The sequence below is a fragment of the Salvelinus namaycush genome, chromosome 20 (genome assembly GCF_016432855.1).
Source record: "Salvelinus namaycush isolate Seneca chromosome 20, SaNama_1.0, whole genome shotgun sequence".
In the NCBI taxonomy this organism is placed as follows: Eukaryota; Metazoa; Chordata; class Actinopteri; order Salmoniformes; family Salmonidae; genus Salvelinus; species Salvelinus namaycush.
Window position 1 is genome coordinate 47,067,297 of NC_052326.1, and position 24,143 is coordinate 47,091,439.

Consider the following 24,143-nt stretch of genomic DNA (forward strand, 5'->3'; position numbering starts at 1 on the left):
CCATGCAGGAAATTAGTCTGACTGTGTAGCTGCTTAGGAACCCAAGAGGGTTTCAGTCCAATATACTGTATCAGAGCTGGGGAGAAGGGGAAAAGGAAACTTATTAACAGATTTTTCACTCTTTGGTCAAATCAAATCAAATTTTATTGGTCACATACTGTACACATGATTAGCAGATGTTAATGCGAGTGTAGCGAAATGCTTGGTTACACAGGTTGAAATGATGCGTATTAGGCCTTGATGTTATAGTAGACAGCGATGTTATAGTAGACAGATATGTTATAGTAGACAGAGATGTTACAGTAGACAGAGATGTTATAGTAGACAGATATGTTATAGTAGACAGAGATGTTATAGTAGACAGAGATGTTACAGTAGACAGAGATGTTATAGTAGACAGAGATGTTATAGTAGACAGAGATGTTATAGTAGACAGATATGTTATAGTAGACAGAGATGTTATAGTAGACAGAGATGTTACAGTAGACAGAGATGTTATAGTAGACAGATATGTTATAGTAGACAGAGATGTTACAGTAGACAGAGATGTTATAGTAGACAGATATGTTATAGTAGACAGAGATGTTACAGTAGACAGAGATGTTATAGTAGACAGATATGGTATAGTAGACAGAGATGATATAGTAGACAGAGATGTTACAGTAGACAGAGATGTTATAGTAGACAGATATGTTATAGTAGACAGAGATGTTATAGTAGACAGATATGTTATAGTAGACAGAGATGTTACAGTAGACAGAGATTTTATAGTAGACAGATATGTTATAGTAGACAGCGATGATATAGTAGACAGCGATGATATAGTAGACAGAGATGTTATAGTAGACATAGATGTTATAGTAGACAGAAATGTTATAGTAGACAGAGACGTTACATTAGACAGATGTTGTAGTAGATAGAGACATTATAGTAGACAGATGTTATAGTAGACAGATGTTACAGTAGACAGAGATGTTACAGTGGACAGATGTTATAGTAGACAGATGTTATAGTAGACAGAAGTGTTATAGCAGACAGAGGTGCGAAGGTTGGAGTTGCGGCGAGGGGGAGATGAGGAAATTCTAGAACAGGAAGTGAGATAATAGGAAAAGGCGAAAGAAAATTCGATTTTTTTTATTGAAGACAGTATTGCTATTTCCAGAGTACTACAACACAGCATTGTGGTGTCTCCCTAAGGAAAGAGGTCTTCTGACTTCAAATCCAATCACATTTTATTCTAGCTCCAACAGTGCAGTAATATCTAACAAGTAATATCTAACAATTTCACAACAATACACACAATACACACAAATTAAATGAATGGAATTAAGAATATATAAATATTTGGACGAGCAATGTCGGAGCGGCATAGACTAAAATACAGTAGAATAGAATAGAATACAGTATATACATATGAGATGAGTATTGCAAAATATGTAAACATTATTAAAATGACTAGTGTTCCATTATTAAGGTGGCAAGTGATTTCAAGTATATGTATATAGAGCAGAAGTCTCTAGGGTGCTAGTGATGGCTATTTAACAGTCTGATGGCATTGAGATAGAAGCTGTTTTTCAGTCTCTCGGTCCCAGCTTTGATGCCCCTTTACTGACCTCGCCTTCTGGATGATAGTGGAGTGAACAGGCAGTGGATCAGGTGGTTGTTGTCCTTCAGGATCTTTTTGGCCTTCCTGTGACATCGGGTGCTGTAGGTTAGGTGTCCTGGAAGGCAGGTAGTTTGCCCCCTGTGATGCGTTGGGCAGACCGCACCACCCTCTGGAGAGCCCTGCGGTTGCGGGCGGTACAGTTGTCGTACTAGGCGGTGATACAGCCCGACAGGATGCTCTCAATTGTGCATCTGGAAAGGTTTGGGAGGGTTTTAGGTGTCAACCACATTTCTTCAGCCTCCTGAGGTTGAAGAGGCGCTGTTGTGCCTTCTTCTGTGTGGGTGGACCATTTCAGTTTGTCAGTGATGTGTACGTCGAGGAACTCCACTGCGGTCCCGTCGATGTGGATAGGGGGGTGCTCCCTCTGCTCTTTTCTGAGTCAATGAGACTTCGTGGTTAAACAAAGGTTCAATAAAATAAAAAAGATAGTTAAAGTGATAGTTCACAAAATCAAAGTTTGTCAGATGTTTTCAAACTTCAAAATTTGAAAAATGTCAAGACGCCTCCGTGCTCAGACCATCTGTTGTGTAGATCCAAGTAAATCCCAAATTAATGGCAAAGATATGTAGCAACTAATTTAAGCATTTTAAATTGACTATCCAATTAATGGCGTGAAACTGTGAACAGATGGTGTGGGATGCGGACTCATCTCAATATTAGAGCACTTTGCTGTTTCTCGCCTAAGAATGTCTCATGGCTTGATTTTGTCTGACAGTCTAGGGACTTATTTAAAGTGATAGTCTAAACATAAACGTTTCTCACTTTGAACATACCACATGCTTATTAAACCAAAATGGATCCAAAACCGAGGCCACCACCCCATTTTCCTTGACTGCATTCGCACTGCAGTCGCAATGATCGTGATATGCGGTTGTTTTATCCTCTTACCGGTTTCGGTCAATGAGCTGATTGTAAGTGGCCATGGAAGAAAGCGTCCGCTAAATGACTCCATTATACACTACCGGTCAAAACTTTTAGAACCACTACTCATTCAATTTTTATTTGTATTTTTTACTATTTTCTACATTGTAGAACAACTATGAAATAACACATATGGAATCATGTAGTAACCAAAAAAGTGTTAAACAAATCAAAATATATTTAATATTTGAGATTCTTCAAGTAGCCACCCTTTGCCTTTGTCACGACTTCCGCCGAAGTCGGGTCCTCTCCTTGTTCGGGCAGCGCTCGGCGGTCGGCGTCGCCGGTCTTCTAGCCATCATCGAACCACTTTTAATTTTCCATGTGTTTTGTCTTGTTTTCCCTCACACATGGTTTCAATTCCCTCAATCTTTTGTTGTGTATTTAACCCTCTGTTCCCCCCATGTCTTTGTGTGGGATTGTTTATTGTAAGTGCTTGTGGACGTGTTGATTGGTGCGCGACGGGTTTTTGTACCCAAATGTCTTGTTATTTTTTATGCCATGGGTTTTGCTATTAAACTGCTCCGGCTATTACCAAGTTCTGCTCTCCTGCGTCTGACTTCCCTGCCACCGATTACGCACACCTTACAGCCTTGATGACATTTTTGCACACTCTTGGCATTCTCTCAACCAGCTTAACCTGGAATGCTTTTCCAACAGTCTTGAAGGAGTTCCCACATATGCTGAGCACTTGTTGCCAGCTTTTCCTTCACTCTGCGGTCCAACTCATCCCAAACCATCTCAATTGGGTTGAGGTCAGGGATTCCGGAGGCCAAGTCATCTGATGCAGCACTCCATCACTCTCCTTCTTGGTAAAATAGCCCTTACACAGCCTGGAGGTGTGTTGGGTCATTGTCCTGTTGAAAAACAAATGATAGTCCCACTAAGCCCAAACCAGATGGGATGGTGTATCGCTGTAGAATGCTGTGGTAGCCATGCTGGTTAAGTGTACCTTGAATTCTAAATAAATCACAGACAGTGTCATCAGTAAAGCACCCCCACACGATCACTCCTCCATGCTTCACGGTGGGAACCACACAAGCGGAGATCATCTGTTCACCCACACCGCGTCTCACAAAGACACGGCGGTTGGAATCAAAAATCTCCAATTTGGACTCATGAGACCAAAGGACAGATTACCACCAGTCTAATGTCCGTTGCTCGTGTTTCTTGGACAAGCACGTCTCTTATTATTATTGGTGTCCTTTAGTAGTGGTTTCTTTGCAGCAATTCAACCATGAAGACCTGATTCCCGCAGGCTCCTCTGAACAGTTGATGTTGAGATGTGTCTGTTACTTGAACTCTTTATTTGGCCTGCAATTTCTGAGGCTGGTAGCTTGAATGAACGTATCCTCTGCAGCAGATTTAACTCTGGGTCTTTCATTCCTGCGGCAGTCCTCATGAGAGCTTGTTTCATCATAGCGCTTGGTTGTTTTTGCGACTGCACTTAAAGAAACGTTCAAAGTTCTTGAAATGTTCCATATTCCATATAAGACTGACCGATGTCTTAAAGTAATGATGGACTGTTGTTACTCTTTGCTTATTTGAGATGTTCTTTCCATAATATGGACTTGGTCTTTTACCAAATAGGGCTATCTTCTGTATACCACCCCTACCTTGCCACAATGCAACTGATTGGCTCAAACGCATTAATGAAAGAAATTCCACAAACCAACCTTTAAGAAGGCACACCTGTTAATTGAAATGCAATTGAAATGCACACCTCATGAAGCTGGTTGAGAGAATGCCAAGAGTGTGCAAAGTTGTTATCAAAGCAAAGGGTGGCTTTTGGCTTTGCCAAATCAAAATATATTTTGATTTGTTTAACACTTTTTTGGTTATTACATGATTCCATATGTGTTATTTCATAGTGTTGATGTCTTCACTGTTATTCTACAATGTAGAAAAATAGTCAAAATAAAGAAAAACTTGAATGAGTAGGTGCTCTAAAACTTTTAACCGGTAGTGTACATGTAAAATGTTGTATCGTTTCAAGGACAACTGAGGGAGACATCTGCTGTCTGTTATGACTGACAATGCTTCCCCTGGCACATCAATGTGTGATGCATAACATTTCCAACAAGGGAAAATGGGTAGCGGCTCGTCACCAGGACAGTTTCTGAGTCACAAATGGCACGCTATTTCCCTTTAAAGTACATTGTTCACACTGTGGGCCTCGGTCAAAGGTAGTGCACTATGTAGGGAATAGGGTGCCATTTGTGGTGCTCTAGCACAGTGCTCTAGCACGGAGTCGCTGCAGACTCATTAGACTTCCCTACAGTTCCCTTCGACTACGTGGAAACACATGTCTAGTACGTAGATGAAACATCCCACGTCAGTGCGCTTACAGCCATTTGAAGATATAAACTGATGAATCATTGGATGAACAGTGCTGTATCAAGGATGAGAAAAGAGAGAGAGAAAAAAGTTTGTCCTACTACTTAAAACCTAGGCTATAATCCTTTTAACCTTTTATAAGCATGTATGAACCTTTACAATGTATTGTTATAGGTATTATTATATGGTATTATATTTCTGTATACCAACATTTAAACGGACTCAAAATTGATGTTTTTTAGTCATGACATTGCTTTTGGCTAATAAACTTGGGTCAATGGAACCTGTCTAATTATAAACAGATAATGTTCTAATAACAGATAATGCAAGCATGGCTGCAGGGAGTTTCAACCATATTCCTCACACCAGTCCAATATTGAGTAAATCTATGAGGGAGAGTGTATGAGTGCACACTTCAGGACAGGGTACAGAATAGGAATATAGCCTAAAGCTCCATAGGTTGAGCTGGAGACATACAGGATGTAAACCAAACCATGCTCCGTTTCATGTCTGGGCCTGCTCCTCTGTCTGTGCCTGCTCCTTTGTCTGGGCCTGTTCCTCTGTCTGGGCCTGCTCCTCTGTCTGGGCCTGCTCCTCTGTCTGGGCCTGTTCCTCTGTCTGGGCCTGCTCCTCTGTCTGGGCCTGCTCCTCTGTCTGGGCCTGCTCCTCTGTCTGGGCCTGCTCCTCTTTCTGGGCCTGTTCCTCTGTCTGGGCCTGCTCCTCTATCTGGGCCTGCTCCTCTGTCTGGGCTTGCTCCTCTGTCTGGGCCTGTTCCTCTGTCTGGGCCTGTTCCTCTGTCTGGGCCTGCTCCTCTGTCTGGGCCTGCTCCTCTGTAGAGGATGAGCAGTAGGGTTGAAGGATTCCTTTTCCTTTTGTATCGCTTATCTCCCTCTTAAGGTATTAGTCAGGGTCCTAGAGAATGGTCTCTCTCCTCTCTCCATCGCTCTCTCTCTCAGATATCACCAGGCTCTGGTCATTGATAAACCCATTCCTGGGGTCGTTTTTGCAATAGAAGGCTGCTCTTTTTCCCTCACAGTGTCAGTGGGGTGGGCTACAGTAAGCCGTCACTCCATCTCGCCTCGGGCTCAGACAGATGCTGCCAGACAGGCTGGAAGAAATACAGCCCACTCAGCAGCAGCAATAGCAGCACAGGGAGTACAGAGAGCCAGAGGACAAGTCTGGCCTGTCTCAGACCTGCAGCACAGCATCTCTGCCAGCGCTGTGGAGGATAAGGGGGGGAGAGAGGCAAGAGAAGGGGGAGAGCGCAAGAGAGGGAGAGAGAGAAAAAGGACGACGGTAGAAAGACAGAGAAGGTGAAAATTAAAGAGATAAAGAGAGAGGGAATACAAAGAGAAGACGACTGCACTCCACACAAGCCCCCACAGTGCTCCAGCAAACAGCACGGGGGCAGCGGATCAAAAAAAATATTCAACTCAACGCACAAATAAAATAACAGATAGCCCTGCAGTAATGTCTCACTTGGGTGTGTATGTGTTTGTCTGTCTGTGTATAGGCATGTTTGTTTTTAATTTCTCCCAGTGACACTGTCTGGAGTTAAGCAGCAATCAGCTAATGCAGCTACTATGTACTTTTATTTTGATTAATAACAACAACAACAAAAAATGTACCCCGTTTTCTCCCCAACTTCGTGGTATCCAATTGGTAGTTACAGTCTTGTCTCATCACTGCAACTCCCGTACGGATTCGGGAGAGGCGAAGGTCGAGAGCCATGCGTCCTCCGAAACACAACCCAACCAAGCTGCACTGCTTCTTGACACAATGCCCACTTAACCTGGAAGCCAGCTGCACCAATGTGTTGGAGGAAACACCATACAACTGGTGACCGAGTCAGCGTGCATGCGCCCGGCCTGCCACAGGAGTCGCTAGTGCGCGATGGGACAAGGACCTCACTGCCGGCCAAACCCTCCCCTAAACCGGACGACGCTGGGCCAATTGTACGCTGTCCTATGGGTCTCCCGGTCGAGGCTGGCTGCGACAGAGCCTGGACTCGAATTCAGAATCTCTAGTGGCACAGCAACGCAGTGCCTTAGACCACCGCGCCATTCGGGAGGCAGCTACTATGTACTTTTAATGTAATCTCAACAGCACTCCAGGTCTTTAGGTTCTGCTGAAACACAGTGATAAAAGTTAGCTACATTCCCCTCAGCATACCCTGTACATCTCCGCCATGCAAATGAGTTCACGGAAAAGCGCTCTCCAGCAGGGAATACGAGGTTGAAGGTCAGCGCTCTCATCTGGGCCCAGTGACTTCGCTGAAACCTCCGATTGGATTTGAGGAGACCGAGCTAATTGATGCCACCGCCACCAACTTTTCTGTCCGAAGTGATTTTGTACATGTCAAACACAGCCCAGTTAAAAATGGAGGCCCGCTTTGAACTCAGAGAGTGTTGCTCGCTGGAACGATCGATCGGTCAGTTTTCGGCCTGTGAGGCTGGAGGAGCCTGAAGGAGCCTGAAGGAGCCTGAAGGAGCCTGAAGGAGCCTGAAGGAGCCTGAAGGAGCCTGAAGGAGCCTGAAGGAGCAAATTGAGAATATGATAGTGAACCATGTATTCTGATGGTCAATGACGAACATGGGAAGGATTCATGAAGCATGACAATTAAAAAACACTCCACTTCGAATCGAAGGCTACTTGTACGATAAGATTGTTTTAGAAAGTGAAGTAGTATCAAGATGGTATTGGTATACGGCACGGGAGGCTGGTGAGGGGAGGACAGGTCATAACAATGTCTGGAATGGTGTGAATGGAAAGATATCAAACACATGGAAACCATGTGTTTGATGTGTTTGATACCAATCCATTAATTATGTTCCAGCCATTACTGTGAGCCAGCCCGTCCTTCCCAATTAAGGTGCCACCAGCCACCTGTGCTATACAGGTATGTAAGTTGTAACATGTGAGTTGATGCTGTCTGGCAGTCCCTAAGCGATGACCTTGATGAGGTGCTGCGTATTTCAGGTGTGTGTGTGTGTGTGTGTGTGTGTGTGTGTGTGTGTGTGTGTGTGTGTGTGTGCTCTCTCCTTGACACGACCACCTCTGAGGACAGAGGCATTGATTATGGCTCATAACAAGGCTGTGGTCAATATACTGTACAGGCCTTCAACAGATGACTTGACCCCTCAGACCATATTATGTTCAAATCAACAACAAATATAGATTTCCAGGCACCTGCATGTAAAGGGAAAACAGTATGGCCATGATTCCAAGTGACACCCTACTCCCTATGTAGTACACTACTCACCTTTTCCCTATGTAGTGGACTACTCACTATATGCCCTATACAGTGCACTACTCACCTTATTCCCTATGTAGTGCACTACTCACCCTACTCCCTATGTTGTGCACTACTCACGCTATTCCCTATGTAGTGTACTACTCACCCTATTCCCTATGCAGTGCACTACTCCCTCTATTCCCTATGTAGTGCACTACTCACCCTATTCCCTATGTATTGCACTACTCACCCTATTCCCTATATAGTGCATTACTCACCCTATTCTCTATGTAGTACACCACTTACCCTATTCCATATGTAGTGCATTAATCACCCTATTCCCTATGTAGTGCATTAATCACCCTATTCCCTATGTAGTGCATTAATCACCCTATTCCCTATGTAGTGCACTACTCACCCTATTCCCTATGTAGTGTACTACTCACCCTATTCCCTATGTAGTACACTACTCACCTTATTCCATATATAGTGCACTACTCACCCTATTCCCGATGTAGTGCACTACTCACCCTATTCCCTATGTAGTACACTACTCACCCTATTCTCTATGTAGTACACCACTCACCCTATTCCCTATGTAGTGCACTACTCACCCTATTCCCTATGTAGTGCACTACTCACCCTATTCCCTATGTAGTGCACTACTCACCTTATTCCCTATATTATTACTATTCCCTATGTAGTACACTACTCACCTTATTCCCTATATTGTGCCCTACTCACCCTATTCCCTATGTAGTACACTATTCCCCCTATTCCCTATGTAGTACACTACTCACCCTATTCCCTATGTAGTACACTACTCACCCTATTCCCTATATAGTGCACTACTCAACCCTGGAGAAATCTGTGGTAAGCAAGTTAGTTAAAAAAAAACAGATTTTCACCAAGTCAAATTAATTTATTGTGTTAGAGGTTTCATGATGCTTGTATCTAAACTTAAGTAGATCATTTAAAGATTGTTCTATACATCAGTTGGGGTCTCTATAAGCTTCAATATGAGGTCCTAAACCTGGCATGAAAGTGCATCCTTGTAGCTGTGTAGGCTTATATAGTCAAAAAGTTGTTTATTTTTTTATTAGCTGTTTATTTGGATCCCCATTAGCTTTTGCAGAAGCAGCAGCTACTCTTCCTGAGTCACTGATAGACAAGGAAAGTCACACTAATTTTAAATACAATATACAAACAATGCAATAAAAAAATTATGAAACAATACAACAATAAAATAATGTGTGTTAGAGAGTGTGTGTGTGTGTGTGTCCTCACAGTCCCTGCCGTCCATTAGTTGTTTCATTATCTGTTTTTAAAGGTAATTTTGCTGTTTGAGAAATTGAAGACGGAAGAGAGTTCCATGCGATCAAGGCTCTGTATAAAACTGTGCATTGCTGTGAATTCGTTTTTTTGGACTTGGGGACTGTGAAGAGACCCCTGGTGGCATGTCTTGTGGGATATGTATGGGTGTCTGAGCTGAATGTTACTTGATTATACAGACAATCTGGAATTTTCATCACAGTAATATTTTGAATAACAACTAGGAGAGAAGCAGTTCATCTCTTGTCAACTCTCAACCAGGAAGTACTGGCATGCATGTTGTTGATGTTAGTTCTGTATGTGCAGATAAGGGCAAGGCGTGCTGCTCTGTTTTGAGCCAGCTGCAGCTTTGCTCGGTCTTTCTTTGCTGCACTTGACCATATTACCGGACAGTAATCAAGATGGGACCAGACCAGAGCCTGAACAACTAGCACAGTTGATTGCTGTGTCAGAAACACAAACTTTTTAAAATATATTTTTATAAACAGACATACCCATCCCCATCTTCACAACAACTTGCCATGATAATTGACCATGAAATGTTATACCTAGGAGTTTCGCTTCTTCAACTTGCTCATTGGTCACACCCTTTACATAGAACTTCAGTGGAGGTCTAGGTCTTAGAGAATGTTTTGAACCAAATACAATGCTTTTAGTTTTAGATGTATTTAAGACCAGTTCATTATTAATCACCCATTCTGATACTGACTGTAACTCCTTATTGTCAGAGCTACTAGGAGAACTGGGTGGATGGAGTCAAGCGCAGAGAGCAGGTTTAAGGAACGTGGATTTATTTTCCAATATACAGGGAAAACGATCATGCCCTAAAACACACGGGCGCATGAAAAGAATGAGTCCAAAACACCGGACTTACTTTCCCGAGAAAATAACAACATCCACTTCACAATCCAACACCAACATAACAGAAAACAAGCCCGCACAACAGCCAGCGGGCTACCTACCCCTAAATAGCCTACCCACCAAACTAAACTCAAAACAGGTGCACCCAATCAGCCCAAACTAACAGAAACAAAAAGAAAAGAATCGATGGCAGCTAGTAGGCCGGTGACGACGACCGCCGAGCGCCGCCCGAACAGGAAGAGGCACCATCCTCGGCGGGATTCGTGACAGTACCCCCCCTCTGACGCGCGGCTCCTGCAGCGCGCCGACCTCGGCCTCGAGGACGACCCGGAGGGCGAGGCGCAGGACAATCCGGGTGGCGACGGTGGAAATCAGCCAAGAGGGAAGGATCTAAAATGTCTCTCCCCGGTACCCAGCACCTCTCCTCCGGACCGTACCCCTCCCAGTCAACGAGGTACTGCAGGCCCCTCACCCGGCGTCTCGAGTCCAGAATAGCTCGTACAGCGTACGCCGGGGACCCCTCGATATCCAGAGGGGGCGGAGGGACCTCCGGTACCTCACCATCCTGAAGGGGACCAGCTACCACCGGCCTGAGGAGAGACACATGAAACGAGGGGTTAATACGATAGTAAGAAGGGAGTTGTAATCTATAACACACCTCGTTTATCCTCCTCAGGACTTTAAATGGCCCCACACACTGCGGCCCCAGCTTCCGGCAGGGCAGGCGGAGGGGCAGGTTTCGGGTCGAGAGCCAGACCCTATCCCCTGGTGCGAACACAGGGGCCTCACTGCGGTGGCGGTCAGCGCTCCTCTTCTGCCGCTCACTGGCCTGCCTGAGAGAGGCCTGGACTGCCCGCCAGGTCTCTCTAGAGCGCTGTACCCACTCCTCCACCGCAGGAGCTTCGGTCTGGCTCTGATGCCACGGAGCCAGGACCGGCTGGTACCCCAATACGCATTCAAATGGCGACATGTTTGTTGAGGAGTGGCGGAGTGAGTTCTGGGCCAACTCTGCCCACGGGACGTTGGTGGGTAGGCTCCATCTGCCTCGGCCGACCACCGTAGACGCACCGGCCCCCCCTTCAGCAGTGAGGTAATGGGTGCCGCCACTTGGCCAAAACCCCGGATAAACCTCCGGTAGTAATTGGCAAACCCTAAAAACCGCTGCACCTCCTTTACCGTGGTTGGAGTCGGCCAATTACGCACGGCGTTAACGCGGTCACACTCCATCATCACCCCCGAGGTGGAAATGCGATAACCCAGGAAGGAAACGGCTGGTTTGGAGAACACACATTTCTCAGCCTTGACGTACAGGTCATGCTCCAGCAGTCGCCTAAGCACCCTGCGCACCAGGGAGACATGCGCGGCGCGTGTGGCAGAATAGATCAAGATGTCATCAATATATACTACCACACCCTGCCCCTGCAAGTCCCTGAGAATCTCATCTACAAAGGATTGGAAAACGGCTGGAGCATTCTTTAACCCATACGGCATGACGAGGTACTCATAGTGGCCTGATGTGGTACTAAACGCTGTTTTCCACTCGTCTCCTCCCCGAATACGCACCAGATTATACGCGCTCCTGAGGTCCAGTTTTGTGAAAAAACGCGCTCCGTGGAATGATTCCATCGCCGTAGCGATGAGAGGTAGTGGATAACTAAATCCCACTGTGATTGAATTTAGACCTCGATAATCAATGCACGGACGCAGTCCTCCCTCCTTTTTTCTCACAAAAAAGAAACTCGAGGAGGCGGGTGACATGGAGGGCCGAATGAACCCTTGTCCCAGAGCTTCCGTGACATATGTCTCCATAGCCAACGTCTCCTCCTGTGACAATGGGTACACGTGACTCCTGGGAAGTGCAGCGTTCTCCTGGAGGTTTATCACGCAATCCCACCGTCGATGAGGTGGTAATTTAGTCGCTTCCTTCTTACTAAAAGCGATAGCCAAATCGGCATATTCTGGGGGAATGCGCACAGTGGAAACCTGGTCTGGACTCTCCACCGATGTGGCACCGATGGAAACTCCCACACACCTACCTGAACACTCATCTGACCACCCCTGAAGAGCTCCCTGTCGCCAGGAAATGAGGGGGTTGTGAATGGCTAGCCAGGGAACCCCCAACACCACTGGAAACCCAGGTGAATCAATAAGGTAAAAACTGATCTGCTCCCTATGATCCCCCTGGGTTACCATGTCCAGCGGAATCGTGGCCTCCCTGACCAGCCCTGACCCTAACGGTCGGCTATCTAGGGAGTGCACGGGAAAAGGTGGGTCTATCTGCACCAGCGGAATACCCAACCTACGGGCGAGTCCGCGATCCATAAAACTCCCAGCTGCGCCTGAGTCGACTAGCGCCTTATGCTGAAGAGAGGGAAAAAACGCAGGGAAAAAATAACCAAAAACATGTGACCAACAGGGAGCTCTGGGTGAGTCTTGTGCCTACTCACCTGGGGTGGCCGAGGAGTATTCCGCCTGCCATCCCGACTCCCAGATGGACTCCTCCAGCACCGGTCCGAAGTGTGTCCTCTCCGGCCACAGTAGGTGCAAGAAGAGCCACCTCCTCCGGTCCCCCTAGATGCAGCTCCTCCCAACTCCATCGGAGTTGGAGCGGGAGGGCTGGGAGGTGGAATGGACAGGACCCCCTCTGAACGCCCGCGGGCAGCTAGCAAGTTATCCAGTCGGATCGACATGTCGATCAGTTCATCGAGAGATAGTGTGGTGTCCCGACAAGCTAGCTCCCGACGGACGTCCTCCCGGAGGCTACAACGGTAATGGTCTATTAAGGCCCTGTCATTCCACCCCGCACCAGCAGCTAAGGTCCGGAACTCTAAAGCGAACTCCTGGGCGCTCCTCGTCTCCTGTCTAAGGTGGAACAGACGCTCACCCGCCGCTCGGCCCTCTGGTGGGTGGTCGAACACAGCCCGAAACCGGCGGGTGAACTCTGCGTAATGGTCCCGAGCCGAGTCTGGGCTGTTCCAGACTGCGTTGGCCCAGTCCAGGGCCCTCCCCGACAAACAGGAGACAAGGAGGCTTACACTCTCCTCCCCCGAGGGAGTCGGACGCACGGTAGCCAGGTAAAGCTCAAGCTGGAGCAGAAATCCCTGGCAACCAGCCGCTGCTCCATCGTACACCCTCGGGGGGGGTGAGACGCAATGAGCTGGTCCCAGCCGATGACCCTGTGGGAGTGGGTTGTGTCGTCTGCAGGGGAGCTGTAGGGGGCGTCGGGAGACCACTCCTCTCCCATCGTTCCATCCTCTCCATCATCTGGTCCATCGCTGACCCGATACGATGAAGTACAGCTGTATGATGATGGACACGCTCCTCCATAGTTGGGAGAGGGGTGGTCGCTGCTCCTGCTGACTCCATAGTGTGGTGCGGGCTTCTGTCAGAGCTACTAGGAGAACTGGGTGGATGGAGTCAAGCGCAGAGAGCAGGTTTAAGGAACGTGGATTTATTTTCCAATATACAGGGAAAACGATCATGCCCTAAAACACACGGGCGCATGAAAAGAATGAGTCCAAAACACCGGACTTACTTTCCCGAGAAAATAACAACATCCACTTCACAATCCAACACCAACATAACAGAAAACAAGCCCGCACAACAGCCAGCGGGCTACCTACCCCTAAATAGCCTACCCACCAAACTAAACTCAAAACAGGTGCACCCAATCAGCCCAAACTAACAGAAACAAAAAGAAAAGAATCGATGGCAGCTAGTAGGCCGGTGACGACGACCGCCGAGCGCCGCCCGAACAGGAAGAGGCACCATCCTCGGCGGGATTCGTGACACTTATTTGGGTGCTGACACGTAGTGTGGAATAATCCGCATACACAGTCATTCTAGATTCGTGTAAGACCAGTGGCAAAAAAAAAAAATTAAATGAAGAAGAGTTACGGCCCAAGGCAACTGCCCTGAGGGATACCACACTGTACATATCTGATGTTAGAGAAGCTTCCATTGAAGAACACTCTCTGGGTTCTATTGGATAAATAACTCTCCAAACAAGCAACAGCAAGTGTTTTTTTAAATAACAATTTATGAAAAAAATCACACACCTCTTCAAGGAACCCCCACTGGTGGTCTATAAGCGTGGTCGCAATATTGGAGATAGTTTGGTGAGATCTGACATTCCCCATGAGCCCACTCAGACACTCTTGACACCTATCCCAAATGGGAACTACAAATGTGGCTCATGCGCACAGTGCAATAGCAATATAAAAACATATTTCTTCCAGACACCCACATACAGGTCGAAAGATTCCTGTTAGGGGTATCATCTCATGCAAGACCAAGGGAGTAATCTATCTCTTCACCTGTTCATGTGGAAAAGCCTACAAAGGGAGGCTTACTGGATATCCTATCTAAAAACATTGACTCCTAGTGGTCTGAATATTGACTTTGATCTCAGGCCCTTCTTATGAACACATTTTTCCTTTATGAACAAGTCTTATAAATTGAAAAATCATTTTTACAGCTTATTAGCGTTCACCTAATATGTTCCCCCTGTTGATGTTCATTATATATTAAGGTTGAACCAAAAGATTACATGGAACAAAAATGAAATGAAATAGGAAATTATTATGTGAAATTGAATGAAACAATAATGTATGTTGATGCTAATATGATGTACAGTATTCCATTATGTTTCTACATGATAACAATAGCGTAATATATTTAATATGCCATATACTATTTTTTAACAGTTTCACTAATTCATTTTAATTAACTTAATTATTATGACACACCCCTCACTACTGTCATTGGTTACACTAATTGCACATAACCTGGTTCAAGTATTCATGACATTACCCTGAGGAAGGCACAGTGATGCCGAAACGTTGGTAAATACCCATTAATTTGCTGCGAGTTTATACATGGAGTGTGCGACTTTCTTTATTTTGATAGTTTATTCGACGTTAGTCAGCACCTCCACACAAACTATTATTCTGGGTGTGTGCCAGCTCATGTTTTTTTAATGTTTTTTTTTAATGAACAATAACATCAAAGGCTGCACTGAAATCTAACAATATAGCTCCAACTATCATTTTATTATCCATTTATTTTAACCAACCACCAGTCATCTCAGTCAGTGCAGTACAAGTTGAGTGCCCTTATCTATATATGCATGCTGAAAGTCAGTAGTTAACTTATTCTCTGAAATATAGCATTGTATTTGGACAAACACAATCCTTTCCATCAGTTTACTAAGAACAGGCAGCAAACTGATTGGACCGTTGATATAGCCAGCAAAGGGTGCTTTACTGTAACGGTCGTTCTCCTCCTCTTTGTCCGAAGAGGAGGAGTAGGGATTGGACCAAAGCGCAGCGTTGTTACATGACATAATGAAGTTTATTAAAGTAAGGACGAAACACGAAAACACTTTAACAAACTACCAAAACAAATAAACGATGTAGACAGACCTGACTTGAGAACTTACAAACTACGAAGAACGCACGAACAGGAACAGACTACATACACGAATGACAAACGAAACAGTCCCGTGTGGTAGACATACAGACACGGAAGACAACCACCCACAACAAACAATGTGAAACAACCTACCTATATATGGTTCTCAATCAGAGGAAAACGTCAAACACCTGCCTCTGATTGAGAGCCATACAAGGTCAATTAAACCTGACACTTAACATAGAACAAACAACACAGACTGCCCACCCAGCTCACGTCCTGACCCACTAAACACAACTATACAAAAGGAAAACAAGGTCAGGAACGTGACATTACCCCCCCCCAAGATGCGGACTCCGGCCGCAAAACTCAACCTCAAGGGGAGGGTTTGGGTGGGCATCTGTCCACGGTGGCGGCTCCGGCTCCGGACGCTGTCCCCACACCACCATAGTCACTCCTTGCTTCCGTATCCCCCTCCCAATGACCACCCTCCAAATAAACCCACCTAAATTAAGGGGCATCACCGGGATAAGGGGCATCACCGGGATAAGGGGCATCACCGGGATAAGGGGCGGCAGCTCCGGACTGAGGGACGGCAGCTCCGGACTGAGGGACGGCAGCTCCGGACTGAGGGACGACGGCAGCACCGGACTGAGGGACGACGGCAGCACCGGACTGAGGGACGACGGCAGCACCGGACTGAGGGACGACGGCAGCACCGGACTGAGGGACGACGGCAGCACCGGACTGAGGGACGACGGCAGCACCGGACTGAGGGACGACGGCAGCACCGGACTGAGGGACGACGGCAGCACCGGACTGAGGGACGACGGCAGCACCGGACTGAGGGACGGCGGCAGCTCCGGACTGAGGGACGGCGGCAGCTCCGGACTGAGGGACGACGGCAGCTCCGGACTGAGGGACGGCGGCAGCTCCGGACTGAGGGACGGCGGCAGCTCCGGACTGAGGGACGACGGCAGCTCCGGACTGAGGGACGACGGCAGCTCCGGACTGAGGGACGACGGCAGCTCCGGACTGAGGGCCGACGGCAGCTCCGGACTGAGGGACGACGGCGGCTCTGGCTGGCTGACGGCTCTGGCTGGTCATGGCTGGCTGACGGCTCTGGCTGGTCATGGCTGGCTGACGGCTCTGGCTGGTCATGGCTGGCTGACGGCTCTGGCTGGTCATGGCTGGCTGACGGCTCTGGCTGGTCATGGCTGGCTGACGGCTCTGGCTGGTCATGGCTGGCTGACGGCTCTGGCTGGTCATGGCTGGCTGACGGCTCTGGCTGATCCTGGCTGGCTGACGGCTCTGGCTGCTCCTGTCTGGCGGAAGGCTCCGGCTGCTCCTGTCTGGCGGAAGGCTCCGGCTGCTCCTGTCTGGCGGATGGCTCTAGCGGCTCATGGCAGACGGGCGGCTTTGAAGGCTCAGTACAGACGGGCGGCTTTGAAGGCTCAGTACAGACGGGCGGCTTTGAAGGCTCAGTACAGACGGCTAGTTCATGCGGCGCTTGGCAGACGGACAGTTCAGACGGCGTTGGGCAGACGGGCAGTTCAGGCGCCGTTGGGCAGACGGGCAGTTCAGACGGCGTTGGGCAGACGGGCAGTTCAGGCGCCGTTGGGCAGACGGGCAGTTCAGGCGCCGTTGGGCAGACGGGCAGTTCAGGCGCCGTTGGGCAGACGGGCAGTTCAGACGGCGTTGGGCAGACGGGCACACCTGTAGGGAGGAGACGGAGAGACAGCCTGGTGCGTGGGGCTGCCACAGGACCCACCAGGCTGGAGAGACCTACAGGAGGCTTGATGTTAAGAGGCACCTGAAGGACCGGGCTGTGAGGGAGCACTGGAGCTCTGGTGCGCAGCCTTGGCACCACTCCCCCAGGCTGGAATACTACTCCAGCCCGTACCCTCCAGAGTGCAGGCACAGGTTGAACCGGGCTGTGGATGAGCACTGGAGATCTAGTGCCTACTACGCGCACCTCTCCCTTAGGCTCCACTCCCACATTTGCCCGGTACGAGCGGAGCGTAGGCATAGGACGCACTGCACCCTCCCAGCACCCCGGAGACACAGCACGCAGAGCCGGCGCAGGATACCCTGGACCGAAACTGCGTACCGGAGACCAGACGCGCTGAGCAGGCACAATACGCCCCGGCTGGATGCCCACACTCACACGACACTTTCGGGGGGCTGCCCTATAGCACACCGGGCTATGGGCACGCACTGGCGACACCGTGCGCTTAACCGCATAACACGGTGCCTGACCAGTGACGCGTTGCTTATAATAAGCACGAGGAGTGCGCTCAGGTCTGCTACCTGGCTTAGCCACACTCCTCTCTAGCCCCCCCCCCCCCCCCCCCCCCCCCAAAAAAAATTATGGGGCTGCCTCTCGTACCTGTCGCGCTGCCTTGCTGCCTCCTCATATCGCCGCCGCTCAGCTTTCGCTTCCTCCAGCTCAGCTTTGGGGCGGCGATACTCCCCAGCCTGTGCCCAGGGTCCTTCTCCGTTCAATATTTCCTCCCAAGTCCACGAGTCCTGGTTTTTTGGCTGCTGCTGCTGGTTCCTCTCACGCTGCTTGATCCTTGTTTGGTGGGTGGTTCTGTAACGGTCGTTCTGGATTGGACCAAAGCGCAGCGTTGTTACATGACATAATGAAGTTTATTAAAGTAAGGACGAAACACGAAAACACTTTAACAAACTACCAAAACAAATAAACGATGTAGACAGACCTGACTTGAGAACTTACAAACTACGAAGAACGCACGAACAGGAACAGACTACATACACGAACGACAAACGAAACAGTCCCGTGTGGTAGACATACAGACACGGAAGACAACCACCCACAACAAACAATGTGAAACAACCTACCTATATATGGTTCTCAATCAGAGGAAAACGTCAAACACCTGCCTCTGATTGAGAGCCATACAAGGTCAATTAAACCTGACACTTAACATAGAACAAACAACACAGACTGCCCACCCAGCTCACGTCCTGACCCACTAAACACAACTATACAAAAGGAAAACAAGGTCAGGAACGTGACATTTACAATTTTTAGGCAGTGGAATTACTTTAGCTTCCTTCCACAAGTGTGGACACACACTCCTTAAAGCTTTGGTTAAATATATAGCAAATAGGGGTGTCAGTACAGTCTGCTACCATTCTCAATAGTTTCCCATTAAAGTTGTCTTTACCTAGTGGCTTATGATTATTGATGGATGACAATAGTTTTTCCACCTCTTTTCCACCTCTCCCACACTAATAAAATATAAATCCTTCTCTTTCATTATTAGATATTTTATACAAAAATAGAATGGTTCATTGTTGTCATGTCATTTCACTTCTAAGTTTTTCCACTTTACTAGTAATTGAAATGACTGGCAATATCAAAAAGTTTTGTTATAAATTATCCATCAACTTCAAAGAACGATGGAGATGAATTGTGTTTTCTGCCCATGATATCACTTAAGCTACTTTTTCCATTGCGTTTTACAGTCATGTGAAAAAGTAAGTACACCCCCTGGAAAGTTGTCTCTTTTTTTAACATATTTGGACAGATGGATATGTAATCTTCACTTCAACACTATTGACAGATAAAGGTAATATAATTTAACAAATGACACTGAAAGATTATACTTTGCAATCATGTATTAATCCAAAAACAACAGAAATGCAATTCCATAGTGCAGAAAAAATTAGTACACCCCTAGCTTCAATAGCTGTGTTGCCCCCTTTGGCTGAAATAACTTGTAACTGTCTATGAGTCTCTTACATCGAATGGGAGGAATTTTACAGTACTGCTTCAACTGTGTCATGTTCGAGGGCTTTGTTGCATGCTTCAAGTCCCCCCACAGCATTTCGATAGGATTGAGATCTGGGCCATTCCATAACCCTCCATTTCTTATTTTTGAGCCATTCTGTCGTAGCTTTGCTTTTGTGTTTTGGATCATTGTCCTGTTGCAAGATCCATGTTCGGTTCGTCTTCAGCTTTTTGACAGATGACCTCACATTCTCAAGAATCTCTCTGGTTGGCCAGGCCCTGAGGCAGCAAAGCAGTCCCAAACTATAATGCCACCGCCTCCATGCTTTACGGTTGGTATGAGGTTCTTCTGTTCAAAGGTAGTGTTTAGTTTTCGCCAAACATGGCATCTGGCATTGCGGCCAAACAACTCCACCTTTGACTCGTCTGTCCAGAGCACATTGTTCCAGTAGTTTTGGTCTTTACCCAGGTGTATTGATATTATTTTTTGAGAGCAGAGGCTTCTTCCTTCCTGACCTCCCATGTGCAGTCTCTTTCTGACAGTTGACTCATGCACTTCGATATTGATTGTGCTACGAGAGGCCTGTAGATCCCTTGATGTCACCCTGGGGTTCTTAGAGACTTCTATGAGCATCTTTCGGTCAGCTCTTGGGCTGAATTTGTTGAGACAACCTGCCCTAGGTAGATTGTCAGTGGTCTGTAATTTTCTCCATTTGTAGATGATCTGTCGGACAGTGGAATGATGTACTTCAAATTGCTTGGAAATGGATTTGTAACCCCTCCCAGACTCATGGGCATCAATAATCTTTCTTCTGAGGGCCTCGGGTAGGTATTTTGATCTTGGCATGATGTGTACCACACACCCATATAGTTAAGACCAAACCAGACCAAGTTTCTAATCTTTATGGAAGTTTATCTGTAATGATTTTCTAATCATTTGCACCTTTTTTTGGTGCACCTGATTCTAATTTGAGCCATTTTATGTAATGTTAAAGGTAGGGTTGTACTAACTTTTTTCACAAAAGGAAAATGCATATTTTAATTGCATAACATTTTCAAAGTAAACATTTGTTGTGTGATTTGTTAAATTGGGTTACCTTTATCAATGAACGTGGTGTTCAAATGTGTAATAATAATAATAATTCCAGGGGATGTACTTTTCACTCTTTTCACATGACTGTATGTCATTTGTCTTTGTTTGGTAATATAATTTATTGTTATTTTTGTTCAGTTTAGTCATAATATTTCTCAATTTACATTATGTCAACCAATCAGCTGAGCAACCCGACTTGTTCGCCAATTATTTTGCATAATTTCTTAGAACCATACAATTTTTCAATTCATCATCAACAGGTTCATGCTTGTCAAAACTTTGAAATAATAATTTTACAAATACTGCCAATGCTGCATCTGGATTCACCTTCCTCAAACACATCAGACCAACATACATGTTTTACATCTTCAACAAACTAATCCTGAGAAAACATTTTGTATGATCACTTATAAATTACTTTAAGCCCAACCTTTGGCACTTTGGCTTTCCTTGTTATTGCCACAATGTTATGGTCACTACAGCCAATTGCAACTGATATTGCTTTGGAGCAAAGCTCTGCAGTATTAGTGAAGATATGATCAATACAAGTGGTTGTGACAGATCCAACACTATTGGTATGCACGCTAGTTGCCTGAGTGAAGCTGGGTCATATTACAAGCATTAGTCACAGTTAGAAGCTTCCTCTTGAGAGGACAGCTAGTTGCTAACCAGTCAATGTTCAAGTCACCCAGAAAATAGACCTCTCTGTTCACATCACACACATTATCGAGCATTGCAAACAAATTATCCAAATACTGACTGTTAGCCATTGGTGGACTATAGCAGCACCCCAAAAGAATAGGCTTTAGATGAACTTGCAACCAAGACATTTCAACAACATCTGACATGAGATCTTCTATAATTTACAGGATAATAGCTCTGAACATATACAGCAACAAAACCTCCCCCATAGGCATTCCTGTCTCTTCCGTAGATCGTATATCCCTATATTGCTACTGCTGTATCATCAAAGGAATTAAGTAAGTTTCAGAGATGGACAGTATATGAATGTTATCCAATGTTAGCAAATTATTGATTTCATGACGCTTATAAGTTGAGAAAATGTAAGTGTTTTCTTCCCAGGCGTAATGCAAGGCATTATCACGGGGATATGAGGTAACAACAGGGCCTGGCCTATGTTAAAAGTGTTTTAAATTGTACAAACTTTTTTTTTGTTGGTGTTACACGTGTTAAAAGATTATTAAAATGATTAAGACAAAAAAGTGATTTTGATGGTGTAGAATTACGTTAAGGAAATAAAGATAGTCATGGTTATAACACCCAGGGTCAGTTGTGCCAAGAGAACACTTTCTTCTGGACAAGCTATGTTTCTAAAACTAACGTTTACATGAATTCTGATTATTTCCAGGAATACACAACATCCTGAAATATATGAAAATATCTTTGTTAAAGTTAGAATACTATACTGAACAAAAATATAAACTCAACACGGAAAGTGTTGGTCATGAGCTGAAATAAAAGATTCCAGAATGTTCCATAAGCACAAAAAGCGTATTTATCTCAAATTTTGTGCAGAAATGTGTTTACATCCCTCTTAGTGAACATTTCTCATTTGCCAAGATAATCCATCCACCTGACAGGTGTGGCATATCAAGAAGCTGATTAAACAGCATGATCATTACACAGGTGGACCTTGTGCTGGGGGACAATAAAAGGCCACTCTAAAATGTGCAGGTTTGTCACACAACACAATGCCACAGATGTCTCATGTTTTGAGATAGCGTGCAATTGGCATGCTAATTGCAGGAATGTCCACCAGAGCTGTTGCCAGAGAATGGACCATAAGCCATTTTAGAGAATTTGGCAGTATGTCCAACCGGCCTCACAACCGCAGACCACGTGTAACCACGCCAGCCCAGGACCTCCACATCCGGCTTCTTCACCTGCGGGATCATCTGAGACCAGCCATTTGGACAGCTGATGAAACTGAGGAGTATTTATGTCTGTAATAAAGCCCTTTTGTGATGAAAAACTCATTCTGATTGGCTGGGACTGGCTCCCAGTCATGTGAAATCCATTGATTAGAGCCTAATATATGTATTTCAATTGACTGATTTACTTATATGAACTGTAATTTAGCAAAATCATTGAAATTGTTGCATGTTGCGTTTACATTTTTGTTCAATATTTAATTCCCTTGATGGAGTGATGCTGAATGTAGAAAATGTCTCTCAACTTACCACACTATCCTCTAAGACCTATTTTATCAGAACTATACGTTTTTATTTCTATCAGAGATTTGCTGGACACTCTTTCACAGATAACATCATTTAAAAAATAATATTCAGTATAGATCAGATGAAGGTCATTGCCACTAAATACATAAGGAAAGGTTTAGGTGTGCCACAGAATTCTTTTATCCCATCAAAGTGTACCACAGTTCAAAAAAGGTTAGGAACCACTGGTCTAAAGAATGAGTTGCAAGGCCAGACGTATTCTCTGAGGAAACAAGTCACGACGATTGAGCACTATCATATCAGAGTTATTTTTAGAACCACAAGTTTTGCCTGAATGCATAATGTAGTATTAGTCTCCAAATTGGCTGTAATTACACAGCCTATCTTAGCTCAACCTGACCTAGAATACATCCGCAGAAGACTTTTAAGAATACAGCGGCATCTTGGACTAGTAAGGGACGATAAGGGTAGAAATCGAGAAGTCCAAGGCCTGTAATCATAAAGTGTCTCAGAGTAGGACTGCTGATCTAGGATCTGTTATGCCTTTTAAAATCAGAATGAATAAGAAGATCAGCATAATGGTTTGACACTGGGAGTGGTAGCGTAGGCCTATTTTCAACTAATAACACATATTGGCGTACTCAATAATTTGCTATCAATTTTAAGACTTTCCTTCAGGCCTTCAATTTGAACACTCCATGTATATGCATTCAGGGTTACCATAGCACCTAACTACCACATTCCCAACCAGTGTAACACAAATCCCACCAAGTCAGCATAGGCTTATTCCACCTTTAGGGATTCTGAACTCTCTGAATGGTCTTATGAAACCGAACAGTAATGGGGGAAACTACTCAGAAACCGGCCAACCTTTTCTCCATTACAGTCTCGCCTCGTCTAGCGTCTCGCCTCGTTAACGGTGCGTTTATCACAAAACACTGGATAGGTTCCTCAATGGAAAAATTGATGGCCTATCTGTGAGGAGTGACCGGCGGCTCTGAGGGGCGGACATGACGATGTCATTCGAGCAGGGCAGCGTGTCTTGGTTACACACAGCGTAGCCATAAACCTCCACCAAATTGACCAGTCTAAGCCGCCGAACACACCTATGCAGTGCCAGGCACACAGACACATGTACTGTATGTCAGTACAGGTGCACACCCATAGATGTACAACTTCGTACATAGTTCAAACACACACAACTATAGAATAAAATATACTGTAAAACTACCAGTAGGACTTACTTAAGGCCTTTCAGCTATAATCCTTTATAACTTGTTATAAGCCTGCATGAGCCTTTATAATGTATTATAATTAGGCTTATAATA

At 45.8% G+C, this 24,143-nt stretch overlaps 1 protein-coding gene across 1 annotated transcript in view; it reads right to left on the reverse strand.

The window, feature by feature from the left end:
• LOC120064851 (potassium voltage-gated channel subfamily KQT member 2-like) overlaps window positions 1-24,143 on the reverse strand; it is an 86,302-nt gene that overhangs the window by 54,641 nt on the left and 7,518 nt on the right. The window lies entirely within an intron of this gene.